Here is an 18,561-nt window from a genome sequence, read left to right on the forward strand (position 1 = left end):
GACATGTCCCGGAAAGAGGTTGGTCACCCTATTATAATTTGAGAATTATATAAATAATGTTAATATGTCCTTGTCTAGGTTGTGGTCCTTTTACTTGAACTCCACTTTCTGGCAAAATGTAAATCTCGGGTCATACACATTATCATCATTGTTTTAAAAAAAGATATATTTAAATCTATAAACAAAAAGAAATAGTAGTTATAAATTGTGTACAAAGCACCATCCTATCTTTTAAAGACAAATTCTACAAGGAGAAATCGTAAAAGCATTCTTTATTATACAACATTCAGTCTTCAACAGTTTGTTGTGTTTTTGGGACTTGTGAAAGTGGTGCCATCTCATAGTAGCATCACCCCATCTAAACAGCACGAGTTTTAAGACGTAACTACGGAAAGTGCTCGAAAAAGCTGAGGACAGGAGGATCAGAGCGATATAGGCGGGGAAAGTAGTTCACATTCATTACAGGTCAGCGTTTTGCAACGAAGCGCAAAAGCACTTTAAGGCTTTTTCTTCTTTCAGTAGGAGTATTCACTAGCATGCTTGTGTCTTCTCCTCTTTACCTCTGTCTCTCCCCCTCCTCTTTGCTTCCGTCCACGAGTCCATACTTCTCCTCTTTTAAACTTTAATGCACGAATGTTCTCTTTTGATCATAGTTGTAAATGGTTTTCATTTTAATGTTTAAAACATTGTCTCTTTTATACCATTAGATTGAGAGGTAAAAGGGGGACACCGTCGGTCATAAATCTTAGATGAGGTGCCTTCTCTAATGCCTGACTAAAAAAATAGGTTATAAATTTGAGTGCATGTAAAATAGCACGTTTCCCTTTTTCGGAGGAGGAGGCCAAAGATTAAAATAATGCATGGCAGGAAACAGGTTGTCCAGAAGAGATGGATGGACGGATGGCTAGTGGGATGAAGAAGAAGTCTCTAATGGACACAAACATGCATAAATAACAACACGCATCAAAGCACGTCTAGGCTTTTAATAAACACTCACATGGGCTAAATAAATATAAAAAAATTCCAAGAATTCCCTCAGTCACGATAATGTGCCTGTGAGGCTTGCTTCGCATTTCTAAGACTCACTAAAATGGACCATAGATTGTATTTTAGGAAGTGTTAGTAAAACTATACTTTTACATTTCAATTTTGTCAAACTGTGTTGCTATAATATATATATATATATATATATATATATATATATATATATATATATATATATATATATATATATATATATAGTATACTAAATTGTTTTATATTCATAATTTTGCACAGAATGAGGACAAACCAAATAGTAGGACATTATGACACTGACCATTTTTGTTAACATAAAAAAAGAACAAAAAATTTTGAGAAAAAAGTTGAACTACTTTGAGTTAAATTGTTAATCAGTTAATATAATTTATAATAAAGACTAAAACTGGGCTGACACTTTTCAGGCCACTATCCTGAGATTTTAATGGAATAATTCCCAAAGGAATGATTCATGTTGTTCCAGACTTCTGTGACTTTCTTCTATGAAACATTTTTAAAAAATAAAAAACAGGTGTTTATTTTTTTTTATTTATTTTTTTTGCCTTCTTACTGTTAAAGTCAGTAGGGTCCAATGTTGTTTGGATTTAAACATTCTTCATATTATCTTCTTAGTTAATCTTTAGGCGAACTGTCCCTTTAAATACTTCTTGCACTCAAATTGTGAACATTGACATTGTATTTATCTGAGGTGCAAGTGCAGACAGAAAAATGCTCATCCTAAAAAAATACCCAGCGATAATCTAGTGTGACTTTTTCTGATTAGGCCTCTCAGTTTTAGATTCAGAACCTGAGGGATTCTCTAAGGGTGTAGTGTCACGGGTGTCATGTGACATTAAATGATTTGACTGTGTCTGTTCTCCCTAAAGCCAGTCACACAGTCCCACAATCCCCCCATCCTATCCCATCATCCTTTCGATTGATGGAGAGCTGCTGGCACAGCACTTCTGCCAGACAGTCTTAGTTGAGCAGTGAGCTCAGCCCCGCAGTTCTGATTAATCACAACCTGGAGAGATCTCCACCTAAAGCACCAAAAAACACACATAGATCAGTGTGCTTGTGTTCTAATTAAATAGAACAAAGACTAGGCTCTGTTCAAAGAAAGTGAAGGAGATAGGCCACTTTCATAATAAATTGATAGAAAAGTCACACTAATGAAGAACAAATAAGACCTACTAGATTGTGTCAGGGCAAGAATTCAGTTCAAATATGTGAAAAAATACAATAAAATGATAATACGATAAAAATAAGTGTACTAAAAATTCATTTATAAGTTAATTCCACCGTTTGACCCATTGTTAGAGCAAGATACCAATAATTTGTGCAATACTGACATAAGAGTCCCAATGACATCTCGAATACAGTTATTTATTCCTGAACATGAATGTTTTTCTTTTAATAGCTAATGTTAACAATGATTAATGAATACTGTAACAAATATATTGATTATATATATATTTAGCTCGAAACATTTCCTTGTTTGAAGTCCGTTATTAAATTGTTTTGCATTTTTGACCTTATGGTGTGCCGACTTTTGCTTGTTTTTTGAGCACCCAATTTTGAGCTGTTGATGTGCGTGCCTTGTTTCCATCTTTATTAGTTGTCTCTGATAGGTCTCCTAACGTAGTTCCAAACTTTTAGGATTTATCTGCAACTTATTATTTTTTTTTAACTATATAATGGACTCTAAGTCATACAGATTTAGAGTGACATAAGTGTAAGTAAATGATGACATAATTTTTATATTTGGTTGAACTAACCCTTTAATGTGAAAACGAAAGACAAAAAAATTCTTAAATGTCCTTATGTTGCTCCTAGAGCCCTTTATAACATCATAGCTCACCTTTTCCAAATTAGGAGATGTCTGTGCCTCGCTGTGACCGTCCACATGAGTGTGCAGAGAAGAAGGCTCAGTGGTGCATGTTCAAACCCGCCACTGCGTCTCTTCACTGATGAAAAGTCGTCACTGCGATGGGGCAGCTTCATGAAGTTTGGCACGGTCGTCTAAATAAAAGCCTACGCTTGCTTTACTCTGTGCTCATTTTAAACCCCGGCGCCACTGTAGCTTGTTATTTTGTCAGGAAGATTAATGTCTGGACATGTCAAGTAAAGAAAGTGAATTCCCTCTTGAACACTATGTGTACGATTCCAACTGAATAGAATAAGAATCAGCCTCATATTGTTTGTCCATTAGACTGTAAACATGGTGTTAGGAATGGAATTGATACAATATGTATATTGTATGTTTAGAAAAAAGTTTGGATTGGAAATTATTATGTGAATATATATGAAGGAAGGTGGTGTTTCAAGAAAACATAGCAAAACAGAAGTGTGTTTGCTTGACACTGTGACATTTCTTTATGCCACAAATAACATCGTTTGATTTCATTTGACTAGATATGAGACTTAATGATATGATTTCGCTGCTTTGAAAATTACAAATCCCTCTGTTGTGCGTTCCTACCAAATTCTGTCTCATAACAAACCAAATGACAGAATGTGCTTCTCCTTATATCAAAGCATCTTTCAATAAGCTGCAGAACGAAAATAACATCTACGTGGTTGCTCATCAGCTCAGAAAGCCTCAAAACAGGCCTTTCGCAAAAAAAACATAAGGGTAACCCTCAGATCTGTCTTTTCATGACCTATGAAAAGGCTTTTTGGAAACATCCTTGTAATACACCATATTTTGCCTAAAGAGATGTAAAGCAAATGAAAGATCAGTGCTACATTGTCAGCCTACTTTGAATTAATGCAGAACAAATGTATACTTGGCCTCTTTCATATTCATATTGTAAGCCGCCTGAGCGGAGCACATCAGAACGTGCAGCGTAGCGTGTACCGGGGTAGGAATAGTGCGCGAGAGTGTGTGTTCCCTTTGCAGGAAACATAAAACGGTACTCAGGGATGAGGAGTAATTGCCTGAGTCTCTCCGCGCTCGTAGGCTAATGAGGAACCATGTTTGCTCTAATCACAAACACTGCTCTTCTGTCTCAATGAAAGAGCAGTTGAAGTCTCACAGGAATCCCTCTACTGTCAGACCGGGGCATCGCTTTAGACTGAGTACTGACACAGACAGGGAACTTGACGCTGCTAACTCACTTAGTTTAGCTAAAAGTAGCCAAGTCAAAGAGAAACTCAAAGCCGTAAGGGTGATAAAGTTGCACACGGGAAAAAGACAAAAGAAAGCTTGTAATTTGTTAGCGATATGTTTCTGACTAAAGTAACAAGAACTGTTACTCTTGTCGTATTAAAAAAAAACACATGGGAAAGTTAATTTGAGAGACTTTCATCTAGATGTAAAGTCAATACTTACTAAAGAAAAGTTATCTTTACAGCAATAGATACCTCTCTAGAGAATGTGGGTTTACAAACTCTGACAAGATGATAAAAAACTGCTTTAACTAGAGGATTGGAATTAAATTAAATTAAAAATCTTCTTAAAAAAATACAACATGTATATCTGTTAACACCTCAGTTTTTATTTTATTATATGACCCCTGAAGACACTTTTAAGGCACTTGAAGCTCCATTTACAGTAAGTGGTATTTGAGTGAACTGTCCGTGGTGCTGAACTGCACTTGTTCATTCACTATGTAGATAGACATGACAACAGTGATATTCCAGTACAAGGTAAAGGTAGATTAAAAAAATAATAAATAATAATAATAAATTTTCTTAATAAATAATAATAAAAAATAACCTGCAGAGGAGAAAGAGAAGAGTAACCTGGATTTGTGTTTTAATATTCTGCCACCAAAAATAACATTTTGATTTGATTTTGTTTAGCATAACAGGCTACATAGGTTAAAATTAATAAAAAAAAGTTTCAGATTGATCCAATTTGTACTATGTTTGTCTTATGTTTATGGCGAGACACTGCAGGTGAATAGGGTAGAAAAATAACTAACAGTTATCACCTTACTTACCTATCTGATTACACTGATTATTGCAAAAAAAAAAAAAAAAAAAAAAAAAAAAAAAAAAAAAAATATATATATATATGTTTGAATATGCAAATGAGTAATTATTTAATGAAACATGCACTCAATTGCATAAACGTCTAGTGCAGAAACCTGAACTCTGGATGAAGTCAGTTTCTAATGTGTGTTTTTTTTTTTTTTTTTTTTTTGACATATTAGAGTCAAATGTTTTTACAGAGGAAATTCTCGGTATCTTTTTTTGTCACTCCATAATTCAGAAAATACTTTGAACAGCCAGAAAACAATATATTTTCACAATTTTTTTTTTGGGGGGGGGGATAAAATGTTGTATATAATCAAGGAAAATATATATGAACAGATACCCTCTGTAAAAACCTTCAGAATATAGACAGGAATAAATATTTAAAGTGCTACAGAAGTGGAGATTTATGGCTCAGTGTTGGAGAAAAAACTCATTTTGAGAAAAGTTCTTTTAGAAATATGCATTGTAATTGAAATCTATTCAAACAAACAGCTATAAAAGAAACACTTAACAGGATGTTTTCCTTCCACTAGTTTGAAAAAGCACTTTATGAAAAGCCAAAAACCCCAACATCTCAAAATTGACAGGTGCTTGAAAAAACAGTGTTTTTGCCTACAGTTTCTCACCTTAAATGGCCATGCTCACCAAGGCTTTATTTGATCAAAATATTACAGCAAAAACGGTAATGTTTTGAAATATTATTACAATCTAAAATAATATTTATTTTTTTAATATATTTGAAATTGTAATTTATTTCTGTGATGTCCAAGCTGAATTTCAGCAGCTATTTCTCCAGTCTTCAATACCATATGATCCTTCAGAAATCATTCTGCTGCTTGAGAAACATTTATTTATTCACTTTTTTTTTCAGGATAAAAAATTAATAGAAAATATTTTCATAAAATTGTTCAGCATTAATGGAAAGTTCAAGAGCATTTATTTGAATCCAAATCTTTTGTAACATTTTAAAAGTCTTTACTGTCACTTTTAATCAATTCAATACATCCTTCCTTAATTAAAGTATTAATTTCTTAGAGAGAGAGAGAGAGAGAGAGAGAGAAAAGAAAAACTTACATTAGTGTAGCTATTTACAAAGAGACAGATCCTTCCATATATTAGCAAGTTCATATATCTACAGTAATACAGTAATCCAACCACTAAAAGGACTATTTATTTATATCTCAAACTAAATTTTTGTATGCTGAAATTGTTAAAAAAAAAGCTATAAATTTTTGCTTTTAAACACTTTTGAATGTTGTGCCCTATTATAAGTGTATTGCTGCAGACATGTTCTTCAGGTTGAAAAACTGGCAAAAATCAAGTCAAAATGATTGTCTTTGGTAATCAACAGCATGCCACTAATGCTCTCCATGGGGCTTAAACCTTTATTATAAAAACTGCCATTATCTCTCTATCTCTTGGCTTAACTTAAAATACTCTATTACCAGCATGACTTCCACATTGTCCTTTAATGTTTTTAATGTTTTGAGTTTGAGGCAGTTGTAAGATGATTCATAGGGAGAGAGTCATATTAAATAAAAAAGAGTGATACAATTGCTGGCACCATCATTTCAAAGCTAATGTGACTAGCTATGCACTAGCAGCACCTGCACACAGACTTGCTGTGGTAATTTGATTGATTTGTTGTGACAGCAGCCAAATAATTGAGAGTGAGAGGTGGTGTGAGTGTGAGTGTGTGTGTGTGTGTGTGTGTGTGTGTGTTTATTCTGTATGTTTTAGGGGGGTTACACCACATGTTCTCCAGGAAGAGACGAAGATTCTCATCTGCCGTTCACTTTGGATATTGTTCAGTTGTCTTTTCCTTCCCACTGAGTGTGATGCTGGGTGACTGAATGTGACAGTGGCTTAGCCACAAAAGTAACACAAATCATAATGTACACATACGCAGTGAGGTTGGCCCACACATATCCAGGCACTCAAACAGAAAGCACCTCACGTCACAAACATTAGACATCATTGCACAAAGAGCAAATAGATTTTACTAACATCACACTCAAATGAAGCATATGCACACAAGAAATGTTAGCGTGTTATAGCGGGTGTTGTTTTTATTCCTGCCAGAATCACTTAAAATTATGTGTGTAAAACATAATGTCATTTAGCAGTTCATTTATAATTTTTATTATCAAAAAATGTATCACAGTTTTCATAAAAATAGTAAGCAGCACAAATGTTTTCAAAATTGATAATAATAAGAACAAAATTTGCATTTTAGAATGAATTCTAAAGGATGATATAACACCGAAAAATAAATGAAGGATTTCTGAAAATTATTTTGCCATCACATTTTTGCCATAAATTATATTTTAAATTATATTAATTAAAATAGAAAGATTTGTTTTAAATTGTAATTTTACTGTATTTTTGCAGACTTGGCCAGCATTCTTCTTGCAAAAACACGAAAAATTAAAAATAGTATTTACAAAAGTATGAATGTAGGGCCCTTTGAAATCCATTTAATTTTTTCCTAAATTTTGTTTTATTTTTTTCTGGATTCAGTTTATTTTTTTCTTAACATTTTTCTCAACTCCTTTTTAATAGTTAAATTAAATTCTATTTATCAAAAAGCATGTCTTATTAATTAAAATCAAGAAACTTTTCATTTTCACATCAATTTATTAAAAATGTAACAAAAATTACATGTTTAGGGCCCTATGAATTTTTTTTCCCTCACCATATTTTTTATTGTGACCAAATTCTGTGTTTTAGAATATCTAATTATTTGAACTTAATGTTATTCCTTTTTATGGCCTTATGTTTTTTTCCCTCATAAAATCTGTGTTGTGTATAATGTTCTTTTTTTTTTTTGGTCATCAAATGGAGGCTTAAAACATTTATTTAATTTCTCTTTTAATTATTGAAAATTATATATTTAAATCATATATCATATTTAAATAAACCTTTGCTGTGATTTGATTTAAATGAGACGGCCTACTTTTGATTAATTAATACAAAATTTGACAGATTCCATGACATTCCACGTTAAACTGTAATTTCTGTTTTTATGACTGGATTCCATGATTCCGTCTGCATTTTCATAGGGCCCTATGAAAATTAATAACGCTACTAAAAAGATAGAATATGAAAATCGCATGAGTCATGTTAATGATTGCATTTTTATTTGAGTGGTTGAGAGAGTTTTCCTCAAAGAAGAAAAGATTGCATTTTTTTTATATTTACATTAATGGATTTTTACATGCATGCATAAGCATAATAGTGCAATGATTATTTCAAACTGTGTTCTTTTATGCAGTTCATAAGTGGCACACAATTTCCATCTTCAAGCATTGGGTAAAAATTACATCTCTTCCATATTTATTTGTTCCTCTAACTCTAGCACTCTCTATTCTAATTCTATTCTTAAAAAAACAAATAAAACACTTGCCCCTTTAAACTTCATTTAATAACTGCTTGCATTTTTAAAAAAGAAAGAAAGAAAAATAAAACTCTAGCTTCTCTAATATTTTTGAATTCTACCTATTTGGTTTCTTTTGATTAATTATATAATAATAATAATAATAATTATAATAAATATTGCTTTTTTTATTGCTTCCCATGTTTAGGTTACTTTGGATAAAAGCATCTGCTAAATGACTAAATGTAATGTAAATAATGTCTGTTCACATTTAGCCATGATGATTTCATTGTATTTTTTTTTTGTTTTGTTGCAATTATCAACAATTAATATAATCATTTTAATCATTCTTAGTTATTAAAACGATTAATTATTACATTTATTAACTCTAAGCCTACTAAACACAATGAGACCTAACTGCATTAGTTGTGCACATGAAACGTCAAAAGGGCACGGAGTTTCCTTCGGGTGTCAAGTAAAATCGAGCTGTTAATGTTTGACATATTGGTGGCGTTTGTCATCTTGAAATGGCTTCACCAGCTGCCTGTCCTGCCACATGCTGATCTATCCTGCGTGACTGGTGGCATTGTCACTCTGTTTAAACTGCGAAAAGAGGAAAAATCCCCGTCCTCTGAGAAAAAAAGAGAGGAAGAGCAATGGAGGGGGGTGTGAAGAAAGATTGGAAAAGACATTAATAATGGTAATCGGATAGGGCTTTGTCCGTTTAAATCGAGGAGGCCACATTGCTTTGGCCCGCCTGTGGTAAAACCAAAAGAGACACACAACAAGACCCGGGATGCAGAGCAGTCCCCATATACAGTATGCCTCTGTGATTCTGCTGGGATTTAGCCTCCCTCCACTCATCCATATTCGATACATATTTTATGGTAATTGCATCAGTCTACAAATAATTGGGAAGCGCCAGTAATGTTTTTTAAAAGAGTGAACTGGCACTTTTCTCTCCCGATGAAGAACTGGTGCACGGAGGCCTGAAATAACTTAAGCCTCTCAAACTGGCATTAAATTAAACCTATCATTTAGAGCGTGTTCACCGCGCCTCCTCCTAAACCCTGGCTGAGAAAACGGCTGAGACTACAGCTCTCTGGAAGTAGAACATCTGAAGCAAAGCCACGTGTTTGTGATGGTGGAGTCCAGCCCTGTGCCCATGTTCACTCAGATATGTAATGAAAGAGTAGAAGGCTGTTGGGGTAAGGGATATACATACATCCTGCAAACTACTGAGGACACACTAGACATGGGATTAAAAAAGAAAAGCTATAAAAGTAATGATGGAAGGAGGTGGAGGAGGAAAGGAGAAACATTGGGAAATATTGGAATGAGAAATTCTATGAAAAAAGATTATTGCGAGTGTTTCATCATCCAAAGAAGTCTGCAAAACTAGATTTATAGATTTGGATATAGATGTTTTTCTGTGTGTAAGTCTACTATGGATGCCTGGATGGTTGACAGTGTGTTGATAATGAGTGGTGTTTAGAATGCTACTATGCATCTTCTGGGTGTTTTTTGATTTATGACATTTACATAAAAAAATACATAATTTGAAAATAATTAAATAATTAATACAAATAATTAAAATTAAAATTACATTTGACCCTCAGTTGTTCCCACCATAACATTTTAAGCCCTTGTTTAACTACTTAAAGCCAAGCCATTTAGCACAGAGGTACTATATTCCTGTTGTAATTTTCGGCTCCTTGTCCCCTATCTTATTTACTTACATAGACTTCTGAGACACATTTCATAGGCCTTCTTTTGTCAAGCTCTGGAAACAGAAATTGATTAGTGATTTACATGGTCAGTGAGAGAAGCATGAACTGACGATACATTGTAAATGAAATATTAGAGTCAGAGCAAGCAGAAGGCGAAAGACAGATAGTAATCTGTGGGGACTGTTATTCCTGTCTGGAAGAACCGGGAAGCGTTTTTACATTTATCTGGGTTCTGCACGACTCGTAATGCTAATGGTAATTTCACGGGAGTGAAACGGAATGAAAATGGGGCTATCACACTCCACTGACAATGTGCGATTGTGCTCTTGTCACAGGACCTCATAAACCATATTTCATTCTTTTGTATGTTTGTGTGTGTGAAGTGCATGTGTGTGTGATGCGACTTATGGCTGGAACTCCCCTGCAATTTACTGCAAGAACTCAAGGTTTAAGCTGAAACAATTAGACTCAGAGCGAGAAACGAAACGTGTTTGCATGACCATATAGAGCTTGTTGTGACCTATACACCTTCTTGTGTGAGTAAATGGTATTTTATGTAAAATATGATAATGAGGCTTCTTAATGGATGAAAAAACAATGAATGTTTGGGCCTTTTGAGTGGTATTTTCAACTGAAAAATCCACCTGGATTTCACCCTCTGCGGAAAAGCACAAGTTTTCAAGAAAGTCCAAAAATACGTAGGTATTCAAATGAATTTACTCTGGCTATCTTAAAAGAAGAAACCTTTTGTCGATAAAGTACAGTGAAAACTTCCAAATGAAAACCAGTGTATTGAATGACCAAAACGATGAATAGCAACCTTGCAGCTTATCATTGCTGACTTACAACGGAGTCAATAATAAACCTACACAAATCTGGCTTCGTCATTATGACTGTGCCGCTAAATCAATATCTAAAGAGTCAGCCTATCAATACACATCACAGAGCGTTTTAATACAAGTGCTATAACTTTCTTTTCCTCTTTCGCTTCAGCTTCTGCAGGTACATTAACAATTCAATCCATATAAACCTCGCAAACGTATTTTCATAGGGATCACCATTCAAGCCGATAGTGAGTGACACATGATAAGCGTTTCATTTGTCATTTCATATCAGATGAAAAGCCTATATATGAGAGGGTCCAGAATTTGACCCCTCGTCGGGTGAAGGTCTATAGCTCGGATAACGCTGCTTGCCCTCCTCTCTCGGAAACACAAGATGCTGTGGTGATTTTTGACATGGCAGATGGTGCTGAAACCAAGCCTTTTTGGAAGCGACAGACAGGCTAAAAGCTATCTGCGGTTTCTAATTGCCATCTGAGGGCATAATTACCTTAATTAATAGATGTGCTTTCTGGGGAAGGGCTTCAGATTCAAGGGTCTTCTGTAAGTGTTAAGGGGCCCTAAAAGGCCTCAGAGGAAGGCAGGGTGGAGTGTAATGGTCCCGGAGGGCTCCTTGCTGTAAACAGCAGGCGCATCAGGGTTGGATCATGTAGCTGGTGAGTAGACCACAGACGTGAGAGAAGAGGAGATATCATCACATTAAACTCCAACACCTTTCACAAACCGAATGTTGGAGACCGCTAGAAGAGGAGAGGAGGGGGCTAAGGGTTAGTTATTTTGCCCTCAAATATGGAACTTTTCACCCTCTTTTTTATTCTTACCAGTTTATTCAGTTCATTGTCCTTCTGTCATTGCTGATTTTCTTTTGTATTCTCTGTATAATTTTTGCATTCTACAGTATTCAGAATCATGATATTGTCTATTTTATTTTGTTATCACAGAACAGAATTCCCATAGTTACAAATTTTTTTAATTTCCATTTAGAATTTTATCATATTATGATAATGTGCTCTTGTTCTTATATTCTCAGAGAAAATGATGACCTTCACTGACAGAAAGTCCAAAAGAGCGGTATCCACATAATGTGTGCACAGCTTGTGTGCATTACAGTATTTCATCATGATAAATCTCCCCTCTATGAGCCCTACGTCTGATATTAGCCATGGCAAGTTCTATTTGCTTTCCTGGCCTGGGCAGTTAATGTTAAAAAAAATTGGAAAAAGAAACAATGTCCATCAGCTAATATGCTTCCACACATCTCAGACCATATTTCTTTCCTCTCCTACCCTCCTTGTTAGTCTTTCCTTCCACCTTTTTTCTTCAGTGATTTCCACCCCCTTCTTCTTCCTCCTTCTCCTCCTCCTACCCATCACGCCCGTTGTCGGAGTCCTGCACAAGCGGGAGACATGCACGTGTACGTCTGGGTCGCATACATTTGCTCTGATGATGTATTGTCCTGCTGAGGAGTTTCATTTACTGTGGCTGGCCTCTGCTGAACCTGTTGCTAGTCACTGAGCATGATAAGCGCATAAGTAGCATGGCACTTCATTCATCATGTATCGCTCAGACCACTCAAATACCTCATAGGCCATGCAGGAGAGAAACTACTAAACCAGCAGAAAGGATAACAGTGCTTTTCTCAAAAAGCTGAAGTCGTATTAAACACCGTATGGTAGTTTTTTTTTTTTTTTTTTTTTTTTTTTTTTTTTAAATAACTGTGCAAGAAAATAGGCTGTTCAGTATATGTCAGGGAAAAACAAAACATTAAATAGAAAATGCATTGAACAACGTACACAAATTTGTATGTATTTGATATTTTGGGATATTTTTTTTTGCCATATTGGGTTTTATTAAAGCAATAGGAATCACATGCGGTGTCATGTCACTTAGAGCTCTACTTTTAACAGAGCCACTGCCCGCGGGCATGACGCTGCTCTCTCCTTCATTCGGTAGCACGCAATAGTGCTTACATGCTCCGCGAGACGAGCTAAAGGAATAATTAAAGAGGTAAAATATAGTGGAATAAGGATTTAGGGCAAATCCTATTGTTTAAAGCCGTTTCATTCCATTGAAACACGACTTTTTCTTTTACACACTTTCTCGGAGGCCTGGTTTACACCCCAAATTGGTTTTTCGGTTACATGCGTACACATCCATCTTGTGTTTTCAAAAGGCCAAAGCAAAGCACATGCAGGCAGCGAACAACAAAGACCTTATGATGTAAATGCATTGTCTTTTAAACAATTCATTTTGACGGCACTGCCTGCGCAGCATTGCGCTTATCAACTTCAGGGATGCAGCTGCGGGCGGAACAACACTGAAAAAATAATTTTAATAGCAGGCGGAACAGGAGTGTAATCCTCAAATCTGCCTTTCTAAAAACCTTTCTTCATTTCTAATATTAATTGACAGAATTGCTATCGAAATCAGACTTTAAATGAGGCTGCCGCTGTAATATGATGTGGACGGGCCAATTCTGTACCTTTCCTCACTTTAAAAGTGCCCCCTCATTCCCCCCTCATGCTTTTACTGTCAGTCAAAGAGCACTCTTTCTCCCTGGCGCATCAGGACCCGGCGGTATTGATTTTTCCACCAACTGAAACCACCTCGTCAGCATAAATTTTGCATTAGATACTAGGGGACAGGACCTCATGAACTGGGCACATGGGAGGGAAGGCAGACAGCTACTGGTGAAAGACGATGATGTGAGCACAGGTAATATTAGTGTGTTAAAGTAGGTAGTGTCTGCAAAAAAGAACTACTCTTAGCATATTCAAAAATATATACTTGACTGAATGTAATGTTTTGTAGTGTACACGTAATTGCATATCATTTACAATGAATTAAAAATGTATTATAGTTTAAAAGTCTAAATGAATGAATTCCTTTAAATCCCACCAGAGCCCATCGCAGTAATGGACTTTGATGGGGTGGGGGGGCTCTCAACTGCAGTCTCAACTCTTTTCCTTTTAGCATCATCTGATCCCAATCCAAATTGCTGATAGGGAATCATGTAATAATGTCTGAGCTCCACTGTAAGCACTGGAGATGCAGTCTGCAAAAAATAGGACAGATTTGTATTTTTTCTTTGTTATTTAAATTTAATTAAAAAAAAATATATATTTGTTTTTTATTCAGGAAACTTTAAGTATGTTTGTTTTAAGTATGATTTTTATTTATTTTTTATTTATTTTATTTATTGACCAGTATAAACAAAATATTATATATTTTATGAGAGTTATATATATATTTTATGAGAGCTATATATATATATATATATATATATATATATATATATATATATATATATATATATATATATATATATATCATATATATTTCATTTTATTTAAATTATTTCATTTTAAAACATAAAAAAATGTGTGTGCGTGTGTGTGTGTGTGTGTGTGTGCGCATCTATATAGGAGACTTAGGCTACTTTTCACGGAGGCTATATCTCAGTAACTATACAGTTCTGAGTCAAAAGTCCAATTATATGAATTCTCTAATAATTGTTTTGCATGTTAGTTTCAAACATGTAGTTCAAAATAGCTCAACATTTTGGTATTATATATTATTTCTAAAGTGGCCTGCATTATTACAATTTTGTAAAGTGTACTATTTGTAGTATCAGTCACTTTGTCAGGTCTTAACATGTCACTTAATAAGACTTAATATGCTTAAATAGATTTTGCATTGTAATTGTCAGATAATCTGCCTGTTACACTCTATGATCAATATTTCCTATGATCAAACTAATTTTACACACAGATCAGTCTCAGACACACGTTGTTGTGTTCGTAAGGTGGACATCCCCAGATGAAGGGGGTGTTATATGGGGCAGACAGACAGCATACGGTACTGATGAGACAGGTGGATACTTTGCTTTGCCCTGCATACTCTCTTTGATACTAGAAACAAAAATAGTGCCTGCAGTAAATAATCACCCTGCAGGTTCTTGATGACCTTTGTGCTAAACTTTGACAATCAGATGCTCCAGGCTTTACACCCCCCCAACATACACACACACACACACACACACACACACCTACTCACATCAAACACAGGACAGGTGATTTTTACACTGTTTGGTGCACACAGGTTCACAGGGTCACTGAGGTCAGGGGAATGAGCTTCTGTACTGGAGAATTCTGTTTGCTGCTACTTTGTTTGAGTTCAGGTTGGTCTCAGGAAGAAGGAAGAAAGAAAAAAGGTACTAAATTTGAGTGGCTTCAGGTGCAGGGAGGCAAAAAAGAGCATCCATTCGTCAGGCGGGTCACAGAACCTGTCAGGGCGGGCCTCAGCTTCATTTGTGTGCCCACTGAGAAGGCTGTCAGGTATTATTTCATAACTATGAACTTCTGAAGGTCGGACAGGCTTTATATGTCTCCTCTTTACTTTTGCTTATGGAGTAAAAATGAATGAAATAGTCTGGTAATCTACAAATCTCTCTATAAAAGAGAAAAATAAAACCACAATGTATTTAGTAAATATTTGCTTTGTCCCAAAAAAGTACATTTATTATTATTATTTATTTTTTTTAAATTGACATATGAGCCATACTAGCAGAGTGCTGGAGTATGTTGTGATTTAGTAGCTTTATGAAAAATAATAATATTTAAAATAAAATAATAATTTAGTTAGTAATTAGTAAAAATATAATTTAATATATACATATTGTACTAAATAAAAAAGGATGTGGAAGAACATACTGAAGCATTTTTTTTCTTTCTGCAGTAATATAATTTTTTACTTTTCACAAGTACACAAAGAAAATGCATGGAACAAAATATAATGTACATTACTTTGGGATCAGTAAGATTTTGTAATGCTTTTGAAATAGACTCTTACACTCACCAAGTCTGCATTCAATAAAAACAATGATGTACAGTTATATATCTAATTTTTTATTTTTTTTTCAACTGGGATGGTGCCCCCCCTGGGTGTTGGTGCCCTACGCAAAACTGCGCGGTGGTACTGATCATGGGTGACATATATGCCATTTTCATTAATATATTTTAGGTCTAAACATGCTGTCTTAACATGACCTGTTGTCCATATGACAACTGCATTGCATCCTTGAATTTTCTTCATTCTATATATGCTTGAAATAAGTCTGCTTTATCCACAATGGGAAGCTGGTGTGGTACATTTTCAGTGTAGCTGAATAGAACAATGCTATTGTTGCTATTTTTTACATGTGTTTCCACTATGCAAGAAAGAAAGAAAGTTTTCTTTTTCTTTATCTTTTTCTGTAAAGTCAAGATAGCAGTTGAAAGTGCACTGGACATGACATGAGAATGTACAAAAGATCCAGGCTAGAAACCAAATTCACACCGTCATGCGTTATGTTACCATTATTCAGGTGGTTATAGAGGATGACTTATGAGGAGGTTATAGAGGATGACCATTCTAAAGCATCGTCTCCTGTCCATGTACTTGTGTTCTATTCACATAAACACTCCAATGAATTAAACACAGCATTCCTGCTCTGTATTTGTGCATGAAATGTGTTTCAATGTTCAGAACTTTGCAGCTCTGTCATTTCTCTCGCACCTGATTCTTTAGCTCAAGGTACTGTATGCATCATAGAAGCGCACACAAACTCCTCTTTCCCGTGCAATGAGACTGGGTCGCTTTAAAGGAGAATGGAAGGTTAGCAATGTTTCGTAATAAGATGAAAGAGTTCATAAAGCACTCGCTCTCAACCAGTTTTACCTGCAGTGCTGCACATACTGTATAATAGGCTCACATGGGGCTTCTCTACATTCCTTTCCCCCCCTCTCTTTCTCTCTCTCTCTTTTCCCCTTCTCTCTCTCTATTTGTTTTCATTTTCTTTATATTCTTTTGTTGTTCTGCCTCTTTTTCCCGTCTCGCAACTTCTGTGGGAGGAGACCCTCCCATCACCTTTGATCTTACCCCTGGTTTCGATAATATTTTGGACAGGATTCAGGCTTTCTCTTTTCTTCGTCCTTTTTTTCTGTCCTCCTCCTATTCTTTTTCACTTATTTTCTACTTGTAGCAGCTCGCTTGGCTACCTCTATAGTCATGCGATTGAGCACCACATATATACACCCTGTCAAGGCCTGCGAGACAACTTGCCCCAACATTTCAAGTGTGAATTGGACTCTTGGAATTTTCCCGGCGCAGATAATATATATAATTCATGCTGGGGTGTGAGAGTGGTGTCAATGTGTCAGGCAGTTGAAGAAATGTAAAAGTGGGCTGTTTACTGGTCGAGAGACACACTCTTTTTTTCTTTTTCTTTTTTTTTTCTTTTCCTTGGAGTAGGGAAGAGAGAGCTTGTGGTTCATCAAAACCTCGTTTGCTTGTCTGGTTGTGATGCACGGGGAGCCACACTAATCAAAGACTTGTCAGCACCAATGTATCTTCTTAGTTATCTTCTGGAAAAAACAATGTCCTGGTTTCAATTATTCATCTGCATTAATTAATGATGGTCACTTCTTGTCAAGTACACTGTGCACAAACACATGCTTGACAATACATTACGATTCTCACTTTGTAACTGCACATTGATCGGGAGATGAGGATTTGGCTGTATTGCCTCCCTCGGGAGTGCCAGCATCACCCGAATCCGATCCTGAGCTGACAGCCATGCTTTCCCGGGCAACTGAGAGCATCGGGCTTGAGAGGAATCCTCCACCCTGTCCCGAGCGCTTGAGGCTGGACAAATTGGTTCCTGGGGGCTGCTCGTGCTGATCGTGACCAGTTCATGGAAGGCACCTTTAACTGCCCGAAACCATTCTGTTGTTTCCTCCGCCTTCACTGCCCTTGATGGCAGAGCAGCCAAGGTTTATGCTGGGATTCCCCCAGTGGAGCTGTCTTCGATGCAGCTGTCTCAGCCTCAGAGCACCTCACATTGGTCCCAAGCTTCCCTCAAAGGCCATTAAGTTCCAGGCTTGTGGCCAAGGCTTACAGAGCTGCAGGTCAGGCCACTCTTCAAGTCTACCAGGCCAAGCTGCTCAAAGAGCTGCATGGGGGCAGTACTGACCCAGGGATTTTGCAGGAGGCACGCATTGCTACCGACCTTGCTCTCCGGGCGATGAAGGTTACTGCGCGCTCCTTGGGTCAGGTGATGTCCATTTTGGTGGTCCAGGAGTACCACCTATGGCTGAACCTGGCAGACATGAGGGAGTGTGATCGTACTCAGCTCCTCAATTCCCCGGTCTCCCAGGCTGGCCTCTTCGGCAATGCGGTAGAGAATTTTGCCCAGCAGTTCTCTGCCACCCAGAAGCAGTTTGTGGCCATTAAACACATCCTGCCCCGGCAGCCTGCTGCTGCTTCCACATTGCCGCCAGCGCAGCCGCCTCAGCATTCTCATCGCTGAGGGCTCCCCCTGCGGTCTCCTCCACTCCTGCTCGGCCACAGCAGTGTCTTCACCCCGGCCACAGTGAGTAGATGGCCACAGAAGGGCGGCGCAGCCAGTCTCTGCCCCTAAACCTGCCAAGTGTCAGGCCAAGCAGCGTTCCTGAGATGGGCGACCTGGAGTTGGGGATGTCAGCTCATCGGGAGATGGCAGCAGTACCACTCCTTCCCCTGGAGGAGGGCTGGGGAAGAATCCTTTGTTCTCATTTTCTTGCCTTCTCATGCC

At 36.6% G+C, this 18,561-nt stretch overlaps 1 protein-coding gene across 1 annotated transcript in view; it reads left to right on the top strand.

The window, feature by feature from the left end:
* Nucleotides 1-18,561, top strand: part of LOC127946113 (POU domain, class 6, transcription factor 2-like) — an 89,519-nt gene that overhangs the window by 25,568 nt on the left and 45,390 nt on the right. The gene's annotated exons all lie outside the window — the stretch shown is intronic.

Source organism: Carassius gibelio, chromosome A24 (genome assembly GCF_023724105.1).
Source record: "Carassius gibelio isolate Cgi1373 ecotype wild population from Czech Republic chromosome A24, carGib1.2-hapl.c, whole genome shotgun sequence".
Classification (NCBI taxonomy): domain Eukaryota; kingdom Metazoa; phylum Chordata; class Actinopteri; order Cypriniformes; family Cyprinidae; genus Carassius; species Carassius gibelio.